This window comes from Rousettus aegyptiacus, unplaced genomic scaffold (genome assembly GCF_014176215.1).
Source record: "Rousettus aegyptiacus isolate mRouAeg1 unplaced genomic scaffold, mRouAeg1.p scaffold_m13_p_2, whole genome shotgun sequence".
NCBI classification, from domain to species: domain Eukaryota; kingdom Metazoa; phylum Chordata; class Mammalia; order Chiroptera; family Pteropodidae; genus Rousettus; species Rousettus aegyptiacus.
Genome location: NW_023416295.1, coordinates 139,005,950 through 139,016,715, shown reverse-complemented (window position 1 = coordinate 139,016,715; position 10,766 = coordinate 139,005,950). Strand labels below are relative to the sequence as shown.

The following is a 10,766-nucleotide window of genomic DNA, read 5'->3' as shown; positions in this document are numbered from 1 at the left end:
TAGAAACTTTTTCTGTATTTTCCTAAATTATTGACCATATGCAATATTCTCTGAACTATCTTAAACACTGGCCTTGCTTTCAGGAAGAGGGAAGAAACTAGCATTTCATAAATTACGGTGAACTAGTAGTTATCATTCATTCATTCATTCAACACATTTACATTTCAGGGCAGGGTACAGAGCAGTAGTCTAAGTAACAAGATCCCTGGTTACGAGAAGCTTACATTCTAATAGAAGAGGCGATCATAATCAAGGAAATAAAATGATTTCAGATAATAGTAAGTGCTATGAAGAAAAATTTTAAAGGGTGACAAGCTAGAGGAGGTTAAGGTAGGGGACTTTTGAAATAGATGAAGGAATTTCTTTAAAAAAATTTTTTTTATTATTAAAGATATGGAATGCTTCACAAAGCTGCATGTCATCCTTTGCGCAGGGGCCATGCCAATCTGTATTGTTCCAACTTTAGTATATGTGCTGCCGAAGCGAGCAAAGACAAAGGCATTTCTGAGAAGGAACTATTTGTGTTGAACCTGAATATTAAGAAGGAAACAACTAAAGGAAGTATAAAAAGAGTACTCTAATAAGAGAGAACAGTGAATGCAAAAGCTCTGAGCTCCATACACATACTATCATCTTTAATCCTCATTCAGTTTTTGTTAGGCAAGTAGTATTAGCTCAATTTTGTAGACAGCAAAGAAGCACAGAAGTAACTTATGCAAGGTCACTCACTCCACTGCTAAGTAGGGTGCTGTGACATGAGCTCAGGATTATCTTGCTCTTTCTACTATCCATTGCATCTTACTCTTTCTACTATCCGTTGCTTCATTGCATCTAATGCACAAACACATGTTAATGGCAAGAAATTCCAAAGAAAGAGAGAGCTCTGTTCTAAACACAGAAAAATATCCTAGCTGTTCCTGATGGTTTTTTTTGTTTGTTTGTTTTTTTGGTATGTGGTAACATTGGTTAACAAAACCCAATAATTTTCAGGTGTACAATTTAGCAGTAAGGCACATAAACATGTTGCATTGTGTGTTCACCACCCATAGTTAGATTTCTTTCTGTCACCACATATTTGACTCCTTTTACCCCATCTACTTCCCTCCTTCTCTCTCCTCCTTCTGATAACCACTAGTCTATTATCCATGTCCATATCTCTGTTTGTCCTATTTGTTTGTTACTTTCAGGTTTATATTCCACACATAAGTGATATCGTGATTTTCAACCTTTTCTGTCTGGCTTATTTCACTTAGCATGATTATTCAGGGCATCCACATTGTTGCAAATGGCAGTATTTCATCTCTTCTTACGGCTGAGTAATATTCCATTGTATATGTGTACTGCAGCTTCTTTATCCAATTATCTATCGTAGGACTCTTCAGTTGCTTCCATGTTCTGGCCACTGTGAGTAGTGTTTCTATGAACATCGGTGTGCAAATATATTTTTGGGTATGAGTATTCAAACCTTTGGGGTATATATGGTAGGATCATATGGTAGATTGCTGGATCATATGGTAGATCGATTCTTAGTTTTTTGAGGAACCTCCACACTGTTTTCTATAGTGGCTGTACCAATTTGCAATCCCGTCAGCAGCAGTGTATGAGGGAGTTCTTTTTTTTCCTTATCCTCTCCAACATTTATTATTACTTGTCCTGTTGATAACAGCTATCTAACAGGTGTGAGATGGTATCTCACTGTGGTTTTGATTTGCATTTTTCTAATAGCTAGCAATAATGAGCATCTTTTCAAATATTTGCTGGCTATTTGTACGTCTTCTTGGGAAAAGTGTCTGTTTAGGTTCCTTGCCCATTTTTTGATTAGATATTTTTTTTTGTTGTTATTTTTGAGTTGTATGAATTCTTTGTATATTTTGAATATTAAGCCTTATTGGAGGCATTGCTTGCAAATATATTTTCCCATTTTATAGTTGTCTCTTTACTTTGTTGATAGTTTCTTTTGCTGTGCAGAAGCCTTTAAGTTTGATGTAGTCCATTCATTTATTTTTGCTTTTACTCCTCCTGCCTTTGGATGGATTAATAGATGAGAAAACAGACATTCATTTTTTTGGCTTCCATTCTTCTCCTCAACTGTTTATTATTTAGTTTTAAGATCTAAACTACTTTCCTTATCCTTTCATTTAAAACATTAAAGTAAAAGAGAAACAAAAACAAAGTAGCCAAGTTTCTTCTTAAATTTATTGAATTAGACAAGTTTTTCTTTTTAAGTAGTTTTGTGTGATGACTTCTTTTGAATATTAAGGACATCAAATGCCAACAGAATGTTCCAAGACAGTGAGATGAGATTATTGCTTAGAGTCAGTCAGGGCTATGCCACAGAAACAGATTTACTTTAAAATTAAAATTGTGACATAGGATTTAATTTCCTCTTCAGAAGGGCAATAACCTTTCAGTAAATCAGACTTGACTTTTCTGCTTTCCTATAAGTGGGACCATGCAACATAACATTACAAAGTGGCTAAATGGCAGACTATATTAGAAAAGTTTGGGCACAAGAGGCACAAGAGTGTATTTAGTGTGCAATTTTTTTGTGTGTAAAGAAGCAGAGAAATAATAAGACACATGCACTCACAGAGAATTGTTTGGATATACACAAGGAAATACTCAATGGATACAGAAAAACTAATGCCTGGTTGTCTGTTAGATGACAGAGTATAAATTGGATAGATAGAAGCAAGCTTTTTAATACATAACTTTTATATCATTTTGGTAATAAATCATGTGAATTATTACCTATTCGATGAATAAATAAGTAAATAAAAATCATCTTTTAAAAAAACCTTCAGGAAGAAGAGCTTAGGGAAAGATGAAGTAAAACAGAAAACTGACTCAAAAGTGTTCATTTTGTCACTTTCCCAGATTTCATAAACGGTATTTGAGCTCCAAATTCTGAGATGATAATTTGTATGTGTGAGAAGATTAGTAAATAATAACTGATCATGTCATGTTTATCTATTTTCCTTAAAGAATGAAGACATTCTGGTCTACGAAACTGCTGATGCTTAAAGGGTTAAGAAAGGCCAGGTGTAGAAAGCCAATCTGTGAGGATGTTTGCGAGTTCTTTGGTCTTTTCAGAGGCTAAAGAAAGTAAAATGCTTCTATGGAAATTGTCTGTTTTCAAGAATGAGTCACAAGAATCTGAGGTTTTGCCACATCACTGTCTCGCCGTGTGTGTGCTGCTGAAAAGATTCACGGGCATCAAGGTCATATCCGTGCTGTGCCTCCTAGCAGTCACTGAGTGGGAAGTTCCTCACACCTTGGAGACTCAGCCGGAAACAGCATGTACCCATGCTACAGCTACGTACAGACTCTCCGCATTTGTCCACAGCAGTGATGAAATCTGCCTCTGGCCTCCTCCTTAGGTAAGAAATTTCATCAATCGAAATAATACCCAACTCTTGCATAGAGTTTTATACTTTTCAAAATAATTTCACCTGTTATTTCAGCTTATAGATTTATAGAATCTGAAAGCTAGAAGAGATGTCAGATGCTATGACCCCCATGTTAAAGAGGGAGAAATTGAATGCAAGAAAAGTGACCACTTTGCCTAAAATCAAATAGCTTTTTAGCAGCAGAGCTGAAACCAGTACTTAGTTGTGCTGGCCCCTCACCTAGCAACTATTCCCTTACATGGCAACCTCAGGTGTTTCCCTCTGTCTCCTCCATCTTTTTATTATTTTATTCTTTTTTTGGACCCATTTATCTTAATATTTTTATGCATTGAAAGTGACCTATTTATATTAAAATTTAATAATTTCTTTTTATTTTAGTCAATGCTTTCAAAAATTGCCTGAAAACTGATTTTTTATTTTGCTAGCAAACACTTACATTTTCATCTTTAGGTTCCCTGTATCACATATTGAAAAACTGAGCATAAATAGAAATGTCAATTAGAGTTGTTTTTCTCATCAATGCAGTGATTTTTATCTGCCTTCTTTCCTATCAGATTTACAATTGATATCTTCTAGCAAGTATATATATATGTAACGTATATATGTATGTAATATATATACACACATATATGTATATATCTGAGTATATAATATATATGTGTATATATACACACATATACATATATTTATTTGTATGCACGTGTATCTGTGTGTGCGTGTGTGTGTGTGTTTGTGTATGACACACACACATATATATATATATCATCTATCAGTGGGCAGACACTAGTGAGGGCTCTGTCGCAAATCTGGCAAGAAAATGTTTGTTAAAGTTGTTGCTGATGCCAGACACGTAACAATATCAGGTTTTCTATTTCATGGGGTGTGTGTGGGGAGGCATGGGGAGCATCTATGTTTAAATTCAATTTTAATAAAAGGAAAAGAATAATATGCAGGTCAAGTTGCCATCTGGTGAAGCTTGAATTTATTGAGATATCCTATCTCCAGAATTCAGTTAGTGGCATGTTTGACACTCAGAGACATGCTAAGTAGTTAAAACAGCATCACACAGATTTGGAATCGATTTTATTCTGACTGCATTCCTCATTCGACATGTGTAGGCTCCATAGTTACCAAAGGGCTGCTTTGGTACCACAGAACCAAAAGACACATGCTCCAGTAATTGAAAGGAAATGGCTGAAAAAGTGTTACTTGGTAGCCTTCAGAGACAGCCTTTTGGTTGATCCAAGACCTACTATTTTCTTTCTTTGCCATAATCCTAATCTATCTTGCCAATATTATAGCAATTTTATGCATTATTTTTTATTTGAAATGCTATGGTAGGAGTTAGAAATCTGATATTTTTTTGGCTCACTGACAAATTTACCCCCCAATACTTCTTTTATTTTCTTCCTCAAAATGGAGAGGAAATTACAGCTCCAACTTCCAACTACCTTATGTGTATTCAGTAAAACTTTGTTTCTAATTAAAAAGGTTTGTAAGTTAACCATAATGGGAAATGACTATGGTCAGAATGGAAAGAAAGACAGCGATGTGAGAGAAGCTGTAAGTAAATATAAATGTGCGATTGTATTTGTTAATTAAATGTCATGAACAAATCGGGGAGAATGAATCAAAAACTGATTCCAGCTAGTATCATTGAAAACTAGAAAAGTTGTGGGAGGAACAAATCTAGGAAGTAAAAATGATGTTAGGTTTGTTGTTAGGCCGACTGCATGCATAATTATAATGGCATGATTATAATGGAGCTTTGGGAATACAGAAAAACCAGCAAAGGATCTTGCAAACTGCTCCCTTAAGAATGACAGGAGAAAGAGAATAGATGAATAAAAAGGAAGATAAATGAGGCTATGTACTTATGTACCATATAAAATCCTATAGATTTTTAAAAATGAGATTATGAACTGCTTTCACAGTGGAGTACTTTTTATAAACGTTCATTGGCACTAAAAGTGGATGCCTTCATTTCTCTAAACCCCCAAATGTTCATACAAGACACTTTTTGCATCTTAATGTATTTAGAGTAAATATTGAAGCTTTTTTTAATAAGCATTTAAGGATTTTTTTAAAAGTTAGAATTGCTATTTTATTTAGATCCTTTTAAATGACTTAACTTCCTCTGTGCTTATGGAACCCTAGCCACCATAGTTAACATGATCTGAGATACAGAGTTTTTTAAAAAATCCCTCTGGCTGCTATGTGGAGAATAAATTAGAGTGGCTATAAGATGATATGCTAGAAATGTAAATCAGTAGTACAAGCAAGAGAGATGATGGCAGTTTAGTCTGACACGGCATTAGTGGAGATGGAGAGTTACGGATATGTTATGTGGCCATGTCCCACCAAAATTCATATGTTGAAATCCTAATTTCCAGTGTTTTAGAATGTGACTATTTTTAGAGATAGGGCATCTAAAGGATAATCAAGTTAAAATGAGATAATATGGGCGAGCCCTAATTCAATGTGACTGATGTCCTTATAAGATGAGAGTTAAGACTCAGTAGCATGAAAGAAAGACATGTGAAGACAAATAGAGGAAGCTGCATCTGCAAGGCAAAGAGAGAGACCTCAGAATGGAGCTAACCTTGCTGACAGCTTGATCTTGGACTTCTAGCCACCAAAACTATGAGAATATCAATTTCTCTTGTTTAATGTTAACAATAAATTCCCTAATTTGAGCAATTGCCTAAATGGTATTGCAATTACTATAACTCTACACTGAGATGTAACTTCTCAAATACCCTCAGCTAAGAAGGGATGGGAACTGGGACTGTCGGACTCCAAAGCTACAGTCTTAACTTCTATGTCGCTATACTCTACATTTAAAAATATTGTAGTAAGAGTTGTAAAATTTCAAAAGCAAAAATGACCCACAAGTATCATTTTACTTTGCCCCTTCATTCTACAGCTAGAAAACTGAGGCCAGAGAGAGGTGACGGATCTCTCCATTTTAAAAGAATAATTTCATCTAGCTTTATGTAATAAGAGGAACTACAATAAGTATCCTACCTACTATCTACAGGAACAGAACAAATTTTCTCTGCTGATTAAGAGTACCCCTTTAAATAATGAAAATCAAAATCATTAGCATTTCAAATAATAGATTTAGCTAAACTTATCTTCATCTGTTGATTTTTGTTTAAGGAAACACTACAAAGCATGAAACTGGTATCAGTTGAATTTTCAATCTTGTATTACTTATTAATCTTAAATCTTTAAATCTTGTCTTACTTATTTCATTGTAGAACAATGTAACTTAGCTAATCATTCTCATGATTATGTTTTTTTCTTCCTTATATAATCACATTCCCTTCCCCATCTCTGAAACCTCTTTCTATTTTCAGAATTTTGTTTATCTGAGCCTCTATAGAACATATACACATTCACAATTAGCATCTCAAGCAGTACATCTTGGAATGACTATCAGTGCTAAAGTCCTATTTGGAGCTCTGCCATCCAAGATAACAATCAGCGAAAATCTTAAATCCTGGGGGAAAGGGGGCTACATTGAGAGGAACGAGGAAGAATGACTAACCCTATCCCGCTCTTCCCTACCACTAACAGCATCATCACTACCATCATCACCACCTCCTCTACCAAAAGAATAAAACAACAACAAAAAAAACACACCAGATCTCAGACTTACAATTTTAGTCTTTGGGCCCTATGATAAGGCACTGTGCTAGCATATGAGACATAGCATGTGAGATACAGCATGTAGAGTTAGTGGGAAACATCATTCCTACATCATTTCCAGTGGGAACCCCATTGGATTGTTAGTCTAGAAATCTGAATTTTAGTAGTGAAAAACAATTAGTCATCAAGGTTTAGTCAGTTCTAAGCATCTCTAATCCTCAATTCTCTTATCTATAAAATGAGAGAAATTATTTCTAAAGGATACAGTATAGTGTTTTGGTAAAACCCAGCCTTTAAAGTTAAACAGATTTGACTTAAATCTCAGTTCTGCTAGTGTTACCTATTTAAGCTTCTCTGAACTTATTTTGTCATCTATAAAAAGAGTCTTATATTTATATAAACTTCCGTGGAAGGATTAAGTGGGATAATACATATAAAGCATTGGCTATCTCAACAAATATTTTATGGAGTAGTATCTCAATAAATGTTCATTTTCCCAGAGTCTTCCCAAGCACCTCAACCTTAAATCAGATTTGAATGACAAATTGGAAAATGTCCCAGAAGTAAAAGCAAAGAGAAACGTAGTATTGCCTCTTGTTTTAGTAGCACTGGTGATGGTGGCAAAATTTTATGGCCGATTAATTGAGAAGACATTTATTGAGTGCTGGACATTTTGCTTGACATCGTGATACAACATGTCTGTTATATAGTTTGTACTCTCAAGGAACTCACAGTTTACTTGGGGAGATGAACACAAAACAAACACTATAAAGCAGTGGGGTAAGATCAGTGATAAAGGTCAATGACAAATACTACAGGCACATCAAAGAGACATGTAGCCCAACCTGGGGAGTATTCCATGCACATGAATCTCTGGTCTCTCATCATCTGATATAGCAACTAACTCTCTTGGAAGCTGTTGAGTGCTGTGTTGAACCGTGATAGCATGATGTCTGAAATAATAAGAAACCCAATAAATATCAATCATCTTGATTAGCAAAGAATATTCTTTGGGTATTTTGTTGCTTAGCTCTGTCTGCTTTTGGAACTCTGATTTGGAGAATTTTATTATTTGTAATTGTCAAAGATTTTATTTCCATCTTTTAGAAGGTCTTCTTAAGATCACATTATATCACTTTACAAATTTCCTTAAGAGATATAAAGCTCCGTTGCACCTGGTAAAAATTGCTCCAATTATCATTATCCTAAAATGCCAGGGAATCTTATGCTGACTAAAGGATAGGAAGAGAAAATTGAAAGGCTTTGACAGTATTTGTTAAGGCATGCTTTTGTTATTCAGGAGTGTAATAGCATTGAGATTCATTTAAACAGTGAGCAAACCATAGTTCCTTCTCTGGAGGTCCTTTCATTTTAAAATTTCTCTGTCCATTCTGAAGTAGTACATATCTAAGATGATAGCTGTATTCTTTCTCCTTGATCTTCCCCATTCTGAAAAAAATAGGGGCCAAAAAGAAAAAAAAAAACTTTTTTTAAGGCTGTGCTAACAGGATGTGGGCATTGCACTATATTTTCAGAAAAAAAAAATTCTGGGCTGGTTAATTAGACAAATAAATACCATGAGATAGTTGGGCTTATTAAACTGGAAACCTGAACGTTATAGAAAGTGTCATGGTAATAAAACATTTGAGTGGATGTATTCATGTAGAAAAACCCTGTCAAAATATTCTGAGGCTATTTTTTTATTTAAAGTGACATAAAATTCCTAAGGAGATGAGACTCTCCTAACAGAAAAATCTGTGAACATGTAGAACAGGAATATATTAAAGTTTTCTTGTCACAACACTTTTCCATCTAATATAAATAAAAAACAAATCTGTCATCTTTTTTTAGTGTAAGTGTGTGTGCGTGTCTGTGTCTTTATGTGTGTGTCTGTGTCTGTGTGTGTGTCTGTAGGGAGAGAGAGAGAGAGAGAAGAGAGAGAGAGAACAGCAACTAGGAAAGAAGTAATTCATCAGTTCTTGATTATTCAGTGCCAACCACGGAAATGTCCGCAGTAAAGAGAAAATCAATAGGAGATGCCCACCATCAGCTTGATTCTGGTGAATTGATTTTTGGTATGAAGTGATAAGAGACGAACCCTTAAGCTTTTAGCATCCAGTATTGTAGCTCTGCCAGAGGCTTCACAGCATACCCATATCAACTGAGATTAAGCAGAGTTATGGAACTGTAAGGGCCAAATGTGATACAGAGAGTAGGAGGTAGGGAGGATGATGTTTCACTCTCCTTTTAAGTTAAAACGTTATAATGTATGTTAACAGATATAATAATTTGTCTCTCAAAACTATTATTTCCTCCACTTTAATATCAACTATATTCCTTATAGAAATGAGTGAAATATAGGTCTCATTTTTTAAGTGTGGAAAAGGTATTAACAGATCTTATAAAAAATCATAATCATAAAAATTTGAAAAACCCTATATTAAACAAGGGCGAGCGGGTTTATTTACTGCAGGGATTTTCAGAGCTATTAACATGCATAACCAGACCATAAGGTGGCAGGGAAGAGAATACGGTGCTTCTCCTTTTTAGTTAGTTGATTCCAGAATCAGTAGCAAAATAAGCGAAAATATAGAGTAGTTTCTAGCAACTAGCCCTTAAGACAAAAAGCACTTTCTGCCTTTCTCTTGGCAGTCAGTTTAAGTGGATTTGGCTTAGGGAGATTGAGATTGATGAATGCGAGGATGTTTTAAGACCATTATGGCCTTGGCACTATTCCTTTTGGAGGCTCCATTTAACATCTTATCAAAATTTTAGAATGCAATCAAATGCCATATTAAATAAAATATTTTGCTGTAAAAATAACTTCAAAGCATTTTAGAAGGTCGTGTTTCAGACAGCAACATGACAAAGTTAATAAATGAACAAAGGCAATACAACACAAAACCTGAAAAATAATGTGCCTGTCATAAAGGGAGTTGGCCATCAGTGGAAACATTAAAATTATTGTCAAGGAAAAATAGATCATCAATGCACATTCAAATGCCATTTAGGAAAAAGGTGTTCCATCATGACCAATGTTGCACAACTCCAAGGGGCATCATTTACATAGACCATCATGTAAATGGTACTTGATAAAATTGTGCTACATGGCAGCACTGTCACTACTTGATACAGGAACAGAACTGTCCTGTTTAGGAGGCAGGTGGATTTATGGAAATGAGCATATCCACCTGTCAAAACTAGAGGCCATTAAGCACTGTAATCAAAGCACCAGAACCTCTGCTCTGATTCCAGGATCACTAAGCAGTCTTTTGATTATAATTTGACATTCCATGAAGCTTCCTACAGAGAAAAGATATGATGGTCAGAAAAATGAGTATCTGTTTTCCTTGGCAATTATTTTTTTCATTGTAAATTATATCAGCACTCTGGTATTATCCATTAGTTTACTGTAATCTTCGTTATAATGAATAAACATCTCCAAGTTTAATCTAGTCTAAGAGTCAGACAAGACCAAATTCTAAGTTAGAAAATATGAAGATGGTATGATTTTGAGAATACAGAATAATTTTCTAATGCTTCTTACAGATAGTCAGTGGGCCAAAACTGCCATTTCAGTGACTCTAACACCTATACATTTGACCTTAAAACAGAGTGAGATCCTGGGTAGTAATTAATAGACTAGTTTCAAACAGAATCTGAAAAAGACAATTGGTAAAAGTAAGAAAATTAATATTCATT

General features: G+C 34.8%; 1 non-coding gene across 1 annotated transcript; it reads right to left on the bottom strand.

Moving 5' to 3' along the window:
• Positions 1-387: 387 nt before the first annotated feature.
• Positions 388-490, bottom strand: LOC118614466. The gene has a single exon (XR_004956065.1). It is a non-coding gene; the product is annotated as a U6 spliceosomal RNA (small nuclear RNA).
• Positions 491-10,766: the final 10,276 nt, after the last annotated feature.